Source organism: Dioscorea cayenensis, chromosome 1, assembly GCF_009730915.1.
Source record: "Dioscorea cayenensis subsp. rotundata cultivar TDr96_F1 chromosome 1, TDr96_F1_v2_PseudoChromosome.rev07_lg8_w22 25.fasta, whole genome shotgun sequence".
NCBI lineage: Eukaryota > Viridiplantae > Streptophyta > Magnoliopsida > Dioscoreales > Dioscoreaceae > Dioscorea > Dioscorea cayenensis.
In genome coordinates, this window is record NC_052471.1 from 23,144,242 (window position 1) to 23,158,095 (window position 13,854).

At 44.7% G+C, this 13,854-nt stretch overlaps 1 non-coding gene across 1 annotated transcript; it reads right to left on the minus strand.

Annotated features, from left to right (window-relative positions):
- Nucleotides 1–1,795: 1,795 nt before the first annotated feature.
- On the minus strand, nucleotides 1,796–1,902 carry LOC120265958. The gene has a single exon (XR_005537822.1). It is a non-coding gene; the product is annotated as a small nucleolar RNA R71 (small nucleolar RNA).
- Nucleotides 1,903–13,854: the final 11,952 nt, after the last annotated feature.

A 13,854-nucleotide genomic window follows, 5' to 3' on the forward strand; every position in this document is an offset into this window, starting at 1 on the left:
TTCTACGGTTCCGATATCGCAAATCGCTTTGGAAGAAGGTTATTGGGAGAGCTGTCGCTCATCGATCCGGCGAGGTGTATCCTAGGCGGACAAAGGTTTCCCTTGAGCGAGTAGAGGACTCTCCATAAGACCATCGACACGACCATCGAGGGGTTTCTTTTATGGATTCATTGCTTTTACATTCGATTTCTTTGATTGTACTTAGCTCCATGGAGAGCTAAACCCCTAGTAGGTACTTGGGTGATTGTAAACCCTAGGATTTATTCGTTTCATTGAACTTCTTTATTATGCTTTCAATAAATTGATGTTTATTGTGAGTTCCAACCTTGAATGCTTGATCGTATGAACATTTCCCCTTGAGTGACACTAGGGTTGAGAGTTCTTGTTGATAACCTTGTGAGTGAGTGACACACCACGAGCGCTAGACAAAAGCTAGGTTAGAGAGGGTTGAGAGGGTGAGTCGAGAGGCACGAGAGTCCCGCTTTTCCCCTCCGACGTGATAGATTCTACCTCCGCTCCTCGAGTTCTTTGTTGCCATAATAGGAGTGAGTGGTCTAAGGGATGAATCTCCGCTGGGCTTAGTTGCGCGTGCAACGGAGTGAAGCGTTGAGGGATCTTTAGTTTCAGGGCTTAATTGTGGTTAGGGACCTTCCACCCTGGACCAAAGGGTTAGGTCTATAATTAGGAAGAGATTTATCACCCGGAATCCATAGAGCTCATTGCAACTTTTATTCGAAAAGTCGAGGTTGAGAGCTTATTTTAATCTCCTCCGGGACATGAATAGAGTTAGGTATAGTTGACCTTAGATTTGGGACTATGTATGTAAGGATTTCCACGACTTACCATTGCATTGATTAGGAAGCATAATAGAGAGTTCTTGCACTTGAAACGATTATCCTAGGTGAAGCATCATCCTAGTATTATCGAATGCCTTACCTCCTCCTTACTTTTGCTCTCTTACTTATTGCTTTTAATTGTTGAGAATTGAATCATTGTTACACTTATCATTGTTGATATTCCACATAGCTAAGAATCGAATTAAGTGTCTTTACTCCCTACTCCCTGTGGATTCGATACCCGCTCACCCGGGATTATTATTTCGACAAACTCGTGCACTTCCGGATATACGCAGGGGACCTTGTCAAGTTTTATGCACATTCAGGGAGGTCAGGCGTTAGAGATACTTTGCACTTTGTTTTTCTTAGCTATTTCACTACACATTCTAATTCATATCTTCTTATTCTATCATCAATCTGATTGTCTTTTTCTTTTCTTTTTTTGGTGCAGACTCAGTGTTATGACTGATGGAATCCATCAATATTGATTGAAGGAGACCCACGAGCTTGACGCACACTTAGAAGAAAAGGGAAAGAGCCTGTGCAAGAACAACATAATCCAGCTGATTTGGAAGTAGAAGGATCTGAAAACAACGAACACTATCCAATTATCCCAGACATTCAGTGTCGGGGACACAATCGAGTATTGTGCGTCCCCAATTCACATTTCGAACTTTTGAGCTAAAAGCCGACATTCATCCATATGTTGCGAGATCCACACAATTCAACGGTTTGGCCGATGAGGATCAAACAGTCACATAGAGAAACTTCCTCGAGTATGCGACATGCTAAAGATAAATGGTGTGACGAGATGATGCCATCAAATTGAGAGCCTTCCCATTTTCTTTAAAGGGAGAGCAAAGCAGTGGCTACACTCATTACCTAGAGCATCAATCACTACATGGGAGGAGATAGTAGAAGCTTTTCTAGCCCGTTATTTCCCTCCTGGGAAATCAGCAAATCTTAGGAATGAGATCTCATCCTTTGTGCAGTTGGAATTGGAGTCTCTATTTGAGACATGGGTAAGGTTCAAGGAACTCCTACGAAAGTGTCCGCAACATGGATTCCCAGAGTGGATGATTGTTCAAACCTTCTACAATGGTTTGAACCCTAGTACAAGGCAACTCTTGGATGCGGCGGCAGGAGGTACCTTAGGTAGCAAGACCCCCGATGAGGCTCATCAATTGATTGAGGAAATGGGGTTAAATAGCTATCAGTGGAATGCTAGGGAGAAGAAAAAAGTGGTCAGTCTCCATAAAATTGATGCGATAACTTCATTGGCGGCCCAAGTGGAGAGTTTGAGTAAGAAGCTATATCTTATAGCTCGAATAGAGTTCTTGACGCAGTAACCAATTACCTTGGTTGTGGTGGAGGACATGCTCCCTCCGATTGCCCAATCGTCATTGGGTGATGTTTCTTGATTGAGAACGTTGACTTTGTAGGTAATGGCATGAGACCTCAAGGGAATCCATACACAACACCTACAATTCGAGGTTGGAAGAATCATCCCAATTTTTCATGGAGTAATCAAGGACCACTAGAAGACCATGGGGCCATCGGGTTTCCAACAACGACAACAAGCCCTCAAGTGGAAAAGCAATTTCAGGGCTTGGAAAACCGGATGATGATTTGGAGAAGCATTTGGCTAGATTTGTTCAATCGGCAAATACAAGGTTTGAATCAGATCGAGGCTACACATCGCAATCACACCGCCTCCTTGCACAACCTTGAAAATCAGGTGGGGCAAGTGCGAAATCTCTCTCCGAAGGCCACATGGAAGTTTACCAAACAACACGGAAACCAATCCTAGAGAACATGTGAAGGCGATCACTTTGAGAAGTGGTCGTGAGGGTTGAAAAGGAGGCTTCCGGGTGAAAAGCCGAAAGAACATGCACCCGAGGTTGTAGAGGTTGAGGAGGGAGTAAACAATGCGAAAGAGGTGCACCCCAACCATTCAAGCCAAGAATCCCTTACCCCTCTTTATTGAAGAAATACCAAGGGGATGAACAGTATAAGAAGTTCCTGAGTTTATTCAAGCAACTCCACATCAATATTCCTTTTTGTAGAGGCATTGGCTCAAATGCCTAAATGCTGTGAAGTTCTCGAAAAGACCTATTGACCAATAAAAGGAAATTAGAGGAGAGTGCTTCGAGTGGTGCTAAATGCTTCATGCTCGCGGTGTTGCAAAAGAACATGCCGAACAAGAAGAAAGACCCTGGAAGGTTCATCATTCCGTGTAACTGATAAGTGCTTGAGTAGACATATTTTTATATATGTTTTACATGCATTGAGCATCATTTTTCACTGTGGTTTTATGTCTCATATTGTGTATTTGGTGTTCTTTTATGCATATAGGTTGTGAATGCCTTGAAGAGTAAAAAAAGGAAGCAAAGATAGGCTATAAAGACACAATGTTGGGAGTTCTTGTTCAATTCAAGGACCAAGACACGAGAGCGAGTTCATAAGCGTGGAGATGTGTGCCAACTTCAAGAAGATTCAAGTCAATTCACCATTTGGAAGGGCACAAAGGCAGCCACATCTTCATATTCCTTCTCTTTGTGAAGATTGCAAGACCTCTCAAAGATACGTCGATGAAGAAAAGTTTTATAGCCTACCACATGGACATGTGCCGGTACATGGCAGAATTCTACTGTTCATGCGGCCGGCGTGGAAATTCCGATGCGTCCCGCGTGGAAATTCTTGCGAGCCGCGAGCGGCGTGGAAAAATCCACAGGCAGCGTGAGGGGCACGTGGCGAGACGCGATCTAAGGCCTATAAATAGCCGTTTTGCCCTATTCTTTCTCATCTTTTGTGCGGCTCTTGAGGGGTGAGGCAGCTAGGGGTTTGGAGAGGAGGTCTTTGCGGCTTTTGGTGGTGCTTCATCACCAACTTTGATCGATTCCTCCTCCGTCATAGCATCAAGGAAGCCACGGTGAACCTAGCTTGAGTGGGTCCTTCAAGGCGTCGAAGCTCTCCATCAAGGCCATCAGTTCATACATAAGGGGGTTTATTTCTATGGTTTTTAATGTACTTTCATTCATTGATGGTGTGTTTTGTATGTTGCTCCATGGAGGGCTAAAACCCTAGAGGGTATTTGGGCTTGTGAACCCTAAGTTCTCATCTTTTGTGAATTTGCTTTGTGTTTCTATTTAATCAGAGTTTGATTAAGTTTTCATTCTTGATTGTTTAATGCTTGCTTGTCTTATTGATCTTATGGTTATTTGGTTTGCATGATTTGTTGCCTTGGTAGGAGAGAGATCTCCATTAGGGTTAGAACCTCAAGATTGAAGAGGGTTGAGAGGGTGAGTCATGAGATAGTGAAGTGTCCCCTTTCCCCTACAATTGGTGTATTCTATCTCCATTCCCTAAGCTCTTTGCAACCATATTTGGTGGGAGGCATGAGATTGCTCGATTTCTCCGCCGGGACCTTGTAGGGGGTTAGGATCCTTCGCCGGGAATTAGGGTTGGATCAATCTTTAGGGAATTGGATACAGTTTGGAATCCCTAGAGTGCTTTGCGGTCATATGTGGTGTGAGGTGTTGAGATTGAGCGATTTCTCCACGGGACCTCGTGGGGGACTAGTATCGGTGATCTAGAGATAGACCCGATTATGTTTTGGATTTCACGACTTAACACTCATCATAGAAACATTTTTGCTTATTCGATTTGCCTAATACAGAATCCTAGGGGAGCATTACGAATACCCCACTTTTCTTGATTGAGATTCTCCTTCCATTTTTACCCTTGCATATTACGTCTCCGGTGTTCATCTCTTAGCACATTAGATCACCACACCGTTTCATTTATCATTAGGTTAGAAAGCAGAGAAGAAGTTAGTACTAGTAGCCCTGTTCCGTGTGGATTCGACTACCCACTCACGGGGTAATTATTACTTGACACCCGTACAGCTGCGGTTTACACGCATATTCGGACGTGTCGGGGAACATCGGCAACTCGGTGAGGAAATGGCATTGGCGGATTCGAGGGGGCAGTATCAACGTCATGCCATATACTTTCTTCCAAAAAGCTAGGCTTAGGGACGGCCCGGGCCTACTCGGATGACTTTACAATTGGCGGACGAGCGATGCGACATCGAGAGGCATCATTGAAGACGTGCTTGTCAAGGTGGACAAGTACATTTTTCTAGTTCACTTTGTAGTGCTAGATGTCGATAAGGATGCGGATGTACCCTTGATACTTGCGAGACCGTTCTTACGGACTTCCAAAGCATTGATTGACATGGGACCGGTGAGGAGAGCTCACATTGAGAGTTGGAGATGACAAGCTCACATACCGCCTTCTTTGAAGCCATGCGGCATTCTCTTGATTTTTGATGACACTTTATACTTTCTAGACACTATTGATGAGCTTGTTGATGAATATATGCAGGAAATGTTCAACCCGGATCCATATGAAGGTTTGTTCGACCAAGATGAGAGCAATGAAGAAGTAATGATGCTTGGTTGATTCGGAGAAGAAACATCTACCCAGGGACCTTGAAGGCGGTGCTCCGGAAAATGAAGAGGGCTCGGAGGCGCCAACGAAAAATGCTCCAAGATTGTTGGAGATGTACATGAGCCAAGGATGTTGGACGAACCATTTGCTAGGTTATCCGAGCCGGTACACCCTCTACCCTCAAGAGGCTTTGATCATCATGCTTTCAAGCCATGGGTAAAAGGGTAATCTTCATTTATGAACCCCGTGAGGTAAAGAAAGATCGTCAAGCTTAGTGACATTAAACAAGTGCTTCTTGGGAGGCAACCCAAGTGTTTATTGTTCTCGCACCTTTTAGTTTAGTTTGTTTTTCATGAATAAAAGCTGCTAAGTGTTAGTGTTTCAATTTTTAAGTGCTTGTCTTTGCTATGTTGTTGTGGGTTTTTAAAAAGAACTCATTGTGTGTTTTGTTGAGAGTTTCTGCGAAGTTTGGTCGTTTGACTTCTATTACGTGTTTTTATGCAGTAAATTTTTCATAATATAGTAGGCTCACGAGGTGTGTAAACATGTTGAGAATAGTTACTGCGAGCACTGCGGGTTTTTCTAAGTCATCCGGGGAAAACACACGGGCGTGTGGAATTTCCACTGCGTCCCGGTGGAGTGTATCTTGCAAGCTCATCGAGGAGAAGCGCACGGGGGCATGCAGGTTGCCCGTTGAGCGACCATGCAGGCGGTGCCGCCCGGTGGTTAATTTCCGCGTGGGCGTGTAAACTCCTGCGAGTTGGGCGATTTTCAGGAAGCACAGGGGCCGTGGACTCGCCGCTATGGGTGACCTTGTGAACCACACACGGGCGTGGGTAATGCATGGGTAATTTCCGCACGCCCGTGTGAGGACGTCGAGTCAAAGGGCATTTTCAGAAAAGCACGAGGGGCGTTGTATGCGCTCCTCTAGCGCTCTCGAAGTGAGGCGCACGGGCGTGGCTAATTTCCACATGCCCACGGGAATACACCGAATTCCAAGAGACATGATTTTCTCCTTAAAAACCTTGTGATCCGTCTCATTCTTCATCTCTAGTCGCGACGGTTCCCGATCATCTTTCCAGATCCTTCATCATTTGTTTGGAGAATTTTTCTTCACAAATCTTACGAATTTGAAGTTTCATATTCATCTCTTGGTAACCTTCTTATCCCTCTTTTTCTTCGCCAATTATGGTTTTCACCGATTGAATACTTTTTAAATGTGAATTTTTCATGCATGATGGATGTGTAGTAAGCATTTAGAAGTGGTTTTTAAATTAGTTATTAAGATTTATTGTGCACGCGTCGCGGGAGTTTCACGCTCTGCCGAGATCCACAGGCGTGGGTAATTTCCACGAGCCCGTGTGTGGAATTACTGATATATTACTACGAGATTTTTGAGTTGTTTTCTTCTTTTTGCCTCTGGATATGGCACCTCGCGAAGAAGAGCAGTGAGCGCCTGAGACTCACCTCACCCGGCGTGTATGTGGAATTCTCGAGCGCACGAGCATGCAGCCTCGCTCGCGAGACTTTTTAGCACTTGGGTTTGAGTCGGACTTGCTGCGGATGCTGAGTGCTTCGAGATATTCGGAGGGGTGAGGGAGGTAATTAATGAGATTGATGAGATCTTGGCGGTGGGAAGGCTCGGAGGAGGTTCTGCTGAATATTAGTGAGCAGGTTACGCGACTGACGCTAGAGGTTTTAAGCGTCCTTTGAGTTTTGATATCTTGCATGGGAGAGTTGACACTCACGGAGGCTACTCTGTTTTGGGCATTCGGACATCCATTCTGCAGTGAGCGTCATCGAGTTTTTGATTAGGGCCGGGACTGTTTATCGATGTCGACTTATCTCGGTACTCATGGAGTATGGCCGACTACAGGTAGACTTTTTCGATGTCGAGTCACTCCATATCATGTATGCACGAGTTTTGTGTGGACGTGGGGAGTCTGGCAAGGATTGTCGAAGGCCTCTAGTTTGTCCCGGTTCGATTCACGAGATACGTACCTGCAGTCATCAGCGAGTCCATGGCGGGTCGAGGCGAGATAACAGTACCCGCTGACCACCAGCTGGATCACGCTTTTTCTTATACTCTATGGCCCATGATATACCACTTTACTTAGGGTGCATTCTAGCGGATGTTTTTGCGATGTACCAGGTGATCGGCGAGAGTGGGTCTACTATTTGCTTGGCCCTTATATTACTGAGACTCATTTTGGGAATGGGTTTTGGGCGGCTCTACGTGGTCTTTGAGGAGGGGCGGTTGTGCCCACTCATCTTGCGTTCGATACGATTAGGATGATGGGGTTGGTACAAAGGTTTGGGCCAGGGGTTTATATTCTCACTACAGCTACCGCTGAGACCACCAGGAGCGAAGGAGATAATGCGGGGGGTGTCCAGCGGACTCCTCCATCTTTTGTAGCACTGGGTACTCAAGCTTATGACCGTATTGAGTGGCTGGAAACCGATGTTAGAGAGATTCAGACTGAGATAGCGGAGCTCCGGGCTATGTAGTCGGCCCGGTACACAGATCTTATGGCCCGATTCAAATTCATTCGAGATCTCCTGAGACCCAGATCCTCAGTTCCTCTAGCACCTCCATCCTCGACCCCAGCACCGGATTACCCACTATATGCCACCTCGGCGAGCCGTGACAGCCTGGCCAAGGCGACTCCGACACTCGACTTTTTATTTCCTTTTGTGCATTTTACTTTATTCTATTTTCTTGTTTTTAGACTTGTTCACACAGAAAGGATTTTTTCTTCTAAGTTTATGTTATGTTGCATTTACCAACTTGTATTCATTGCTTCATCTTTTATGCACTCGAGTTATTTTTGTTTTTCTTGAGCTTCCCTGAACCCCCTCATGTATGCGTGCAGATGGTCTTGTCATCTTGGGAATTGAGACTTAGTCATGGGCACGGCCAAGGTGCTTCGGCACTTGGCCGTGTGAGCTTCACAACCCGTTGGAACACTACTCCCAATGGATTAGCTTCATCAAACGCAACACTAGTAGTCAGGGGAGTTGTTTTAGTCACTTCTCCCACATCTATTTTTGAATGGTATATTTTGAGTGAGCTTGCATGTGTACATTGAGGACAATGTACAACTTAAGTGTGATGGGGAGTTTCATAATCGCTTTTATCTTTTCTATTGTTCTTGATTGATATATGCTCACATAGCCAATGGCGGTTCACCTTAGTTGCAATGATTGTATTCTTAAGTCTAGGAGAATTGTTAACATTGAATGTTTTTTCATGATCTAGTTCTTGCTTGAAATTTTTAGGAATGTTTGCCCGATTTACACTTAGTGCTACTCTCACTCTACGAACTATATTGGAAACTCATGTTTGATGTTAAAAAGGGACTAGTTAGGTTTACTTCTTTTTGCTAAATTAAAAAGAAATTAAAATTAAAAGAAGGAACAAAATAGTTTTATTGTTAATTTGTATTTGTAGGCTGGAAAGAGCTACCACCTATGAAGTATGAAGCTACTCTCACAAGTCGGGATACTAGTTGTGCCCTAATGAGAGAAGAGCTATCTCATGGGATGAGTGAAAGCTACCACTCGGGTAGAAAAGAGCTACCACCTCGAAAAGTGTAGAAAGCCACCTTAGCGGCCCGCTTTGGAAAGGAGCTACCTTAGAGGATGTGTGAGCTACTACCATCTTTTTAAAAATTTTTTTGTCACTTTTTGTAGATAAATAAGTCCCTTGTACTTAGAACTTGAGGAGTGTACTTTGGGTTGTTTTGAGTGAGTTCACACACATACACGAAATTCGGGTTTGTTGTCCTTTTTTATTCAAGTTTTTAGCTAGAGCATTGATTTTTCGTATATAGTGTTGAAATTTTTCTTACTTGCAGAATACTTTCTTTGTATGCCTCAGTGAACCTAAGGCCAAGCACTTTCAATATTTTCTTCATTGATGCACAAAATGCTTTAATGTTTGCTTGAGGACAAGCAAAAGCTTAAGTGTGGGGGAGTTTGATAAGTGCTTATGCGATATGAATCTGAAGTGTTCATTCCTTATGTTGAAACATTACTTTTCTCAGGTTTTTTACACTAATATGTGTGTTTTTATGTTACTTTTTATGCGGTAGGGTTGTGAGGGCTGAGTATGAAGGAAATAGGCCAATGTGGATCATAGCAGCACCTATTTTGGAGGAAATCTTGCTAAGGTTCAAACACGAACATAGGTCGGTGTGAGATGCTACAGTGTGTGCCAACCTCCTCGCATTCGAGTGAGCACATCCATTTGGAGAAGCACAAAGGCAGTCACACTCGAGCATTCCGACTTATGCACATAAGAACAAGAACTCCACCAACATGTATGTATATCAATGAAGAAGCAAGTGATTCACGACGTAAACGTGTGCCCGTTTGTGTTACCCCGATGAAAATATGGAATTGGGAAGTTATTGGGTCGAAGATTGCGAGTGAGAAATCACGACAACACTTTAGCATGCACATGTGACAATGTTCAGAGTGGCTACAATCGAGAGAAGCGAGATAATCCTACGGGCGTGGAAAATTATCCATGCTTTAGGTGTGGAAATTCCGCGCGGGAGTGTATGCACATCGCCCGGTGGAGTCGCCCGATTCCGACCCTATTTAAAAGCCGATTCAGCCCGATTTTTGGTATTCTTTTTCTCCATCTTTTCTCCAACTTGCGAGAGGGCTCGGCTAGAGTTTTTGAGGGGTATTGGCTGGGGTTTTTGGAGAGGTTCTACGGCTCGATGATCGCAAATCATTTGGAAAGAAGGTTATTGGGAGAGCTTTACGTCGGCATCGATCCGGTGAGAGGTGTATCCTAGGCCGGACAAAAGGATCCCTTGCGACGAGTAGAGGAATCTCCATAAGACCATCGACACGACCATCGAGGGGGTTTATTTATGGATTCATTACTTTTACATTCGATTTCTTTGATTGTACTTAGCTCCATGGAGAGCTAAACCCCTAGTGGAGTACTTGGGTGATTGTGAACCCTAGGATGTATTCGTTTCATTGAACTTCTTTATTATGCTTTCAATCAATTGATGTTTATTGTGACTTCCAACCTTGAATGCTTGATCGTATGAACATTTCCCCTTGAGTGACACTAGGGTTGAGAGTTCTTGTTGGTAACCTTGTGAGTGAGTGACACACCACGAGGCATTAGACAAAAAACTAGGTTGGAGAGGGTTGAGGAGGGTGAGTCGAGGAGAATGCGAGGGCGTCCCCTTTCCCTCCAGCGTGATAGGGTCTACCTCCGTTCCTCGAGTTCTTTGCTTGGCCATAATAGGTGAATGGTCTAAGGGATGAATTTCAGTCGGGGCTTAGTTGCGGCGTGCAACGTGGTGAAACATTGAGGGGATCTTAGTATCAAGGACTTAATTGTGGTTAGGGGACCTTCACTTTGGACCAAAGGTTAGGTCTATAATTAGAAGAGATTTATCACCGGAATCCCTGAGAGCTCATTGCAACTTTATTCGAGTCGCGAGGTTGAGAAGTTATTTAATCTCTCCTCCGGGACATGAATAGGAGTTAGGCATAGTTGACCTTAGATTTGGGACTATGTATGTAAGGATTTCCATGACTTACCATTGCATTGATTAGGAAGCATAATAGAGTTCTTGCACTTGAAGCGATTATCCTAGGTGAAGCATCATCTGAGTACCCCATCTTTATCGATTGCCTTGCCTCCTTCTTACTTTTGCTCTCTTACTTGTTGCTTTTAATTGTTGAGAATTGAATCATTGTCACACTTATCATTGTTGATATTCCACATAGCTAAGAATCGAATTAAGTGTCTTTACTTCCTACTCACATGGATTCGATACCGCTCACCGGGATTATTACTTCGACAAACCCGTGCACTTGCGGGATATACGTAAGGGGACCTTGTCAACTATCGAGGTTGTATAGGGCGGCATTCCACGAGATACTTGGGAGACTTTGTAGTGCTAGATGTCGATGAAGATGCGGATGTACCCTTGATACTTGGGAGACCATTCTTCCGGACTTCCAAAGCATTAATTGACATGAGACGGCGAGGGCTCACATTGAGAGTTGGAGACGATAAGCTCACATACCGCCTTACTGAAAGCCATCGCGGCATTTTCTCAATTTTGATGATACTCTATACTTTCTAGACACTCTTGATGAAATTGTTGATGAATATATGCATGAGATGTTCAACCGAGGATCCAGTATGAAGTTTGTTTTGACAAAGAGGATAGCAATGAAGAAGTAATGATGCTTGGTTCATTGGAGAGAAACATATACCGGGGATCTTGAAGAAGGTGCTCCAAAAATGAAGAGGGCTCGGAGATGCCAGCAGCGCTCAAGTTTGTTGGATACGTACATGAGCCAAGGAAGTTGGACGAACCATTGCTGGGTGGTCCCGAGCAGGAGTACACCCTCTATCCTCAGAGACTTTTCTCATCATGTTTTCAAGCCATGGATAAGAGAGGCAACTTCATTTATGAACCCACGCATGAGGTAAGAAAGATACGTCAAGCTTAGTGGCGTTAAACAAGCAGCTTCTTGGGAGGCAGCCCAAAGTGTTTACTATTTAGTATCTTTCGGTTTAGTTGTTTACATCAATAAAGCATTAAGTGTTGGCGTTTCAAAATTTTTGAGTGCTTGTGCTTTGCGCTTTTTGTTGTGGGTAAAAAGAATTCATTATGTGTTTTGTTGAGAATTGGCGAAGTTTGGTCGTTTGAGTTCTATTTCGTGTTTTTGTCAGTAAATTTTTTCATAATAGGGCGGGAGCTCCGAGGTGTGTAAACATGTTGAGAATATTCTGCGAGCTGCAGGTTTTTCTAAGTCATCGGAGAAAACACACGGGCATGGGAAATTTCCCCACGCCCATGGATGTGTCTGTGAACTCATCCGGAGGAGCGCAGGGCGGTACGGCTGCCCTATGGATGACCATGACGGTGAGGCGCCGCCCGTGGGTAATTTCCGAGAGCACACAGGGGCGTGGACTCACCCCTGTGGGTGACCTTGTGAACCACACACGGGCATGGGCGTGGGTAGGGTCGCGCTTGGCAGTGCGGAGGCATGCTGCGAGGTTGCTCGGGTCCATCCAGAAAACACGAGGCGTGGCGCGCCCTCCCGAGTTGGGCATGTGAATGTCCACGCCCGTGTGGCATTTCCGCACGGGCGTGTGGATGACTTGATATTAGTCTCGGATGTCTAGGGAAGCCACAGGGGCGTGCATATGCCCTACGTGGGCTCGAGGCGACGGAAAGCGGTGGAGTGCCCGATTCCGAGCCCTATTTAAAGCCGATTCAACCCTCGATTTTTGGGTATTCTTTTCTCCATCTTTTCCCCAACTTGAGAGAGGGATTCGGCTAGGGTTTTGAGAGGTATTGGCCAAGGTTTTTGAGAGGTTCTCTGGTGGCAGACATCGTCGTTCCCGAGGGAAGAAGGTTGGTAGGGGAGCTCAGTCGAGGGGTCTTCTATGCCTGGGGACGAGGGAATCCTTGGGACGAGCAGTAGAGAAATCTCCAGCAGACTATTGACCACGACCATCGAGGGGTTTTCTTTATGGATTCATTGCTTTTTACATTCAATTTCTTTGATTGTACTTAGCTCCATGGAGAGCTAAAACCCCTAGTGGGTACTTGGGTGATTGTGAACCCTAGGATGTATTCGTTTCTTTGAATTTCTTTATTATGCTTTCAATAAATTGATGTTTTATTGTGATTTCCAACCTTGAATGCTTGATTGTATGAACATTTCCCCTAGAGTGACACTAGGGATTGAGAGTTCTTGTTGGTAACCTTGTGAGTGAGTGACACACCACGGCGTTAGACAAAAGCTAGGTTGGAGAGGGTTGAGAGGGTGAGTCGAGAGAGTGCAGGGAGGCGTCCCACTTTCCCTCCGAGCGTGATAGATTCTACCTCCGTTCCTCGAGTTCTTTCTGCGGCCATAATAGAGTGAATGGTCTAAGGGTGAATTTCCTCCGGGGCTTAGTTGCGGCGTGCAGCAGGTGAAGCGTTGAGGGGATCTTAGTATCAAGGGGCTTAATTGTGGTTAGGGGACCTTCCGCTGGACCAAAGGGTTAGGTCTATAATTAGAAAGAGATTTATCACCTGGAATCCCTAGAGCTCATTGCAACTTTTATTCGAGTCACGAGGTTGAGAGGTTATTTAATCTCTCCTCCGGAGACATGAATAGAGTTAGGCATAGTTGACCTTGGATTTGGGACTATGTATGTAAGGATTTCCACGATCGACCATTGCATTGATTAGGAAGCATAATGAGAGTTCTTGCACTTGAAACTATTTTCCTAGGTGAAGCATCATCTGAGTACCCCATCTTTATCGATTGCCTTGCCTCCTCCTTACTTTTGCCCTCTTACTTGTTATTTTTAATTGGTGAGAATTGAATCATTATCACACTTATCATTGTTGATACTCCACATAGCTAAGAATCGAATTAAGTGTCTTTACTCCCTACTCCCTGTTTATTCAACCCCGCTTACCCGGGATTATTACTTCGACAAACCCATGCACTTGCGGGATATACGCAAAGGGACCTTGTCAACCTTCCACAGGGGCTTAGTTGCAAAGGCAACGGA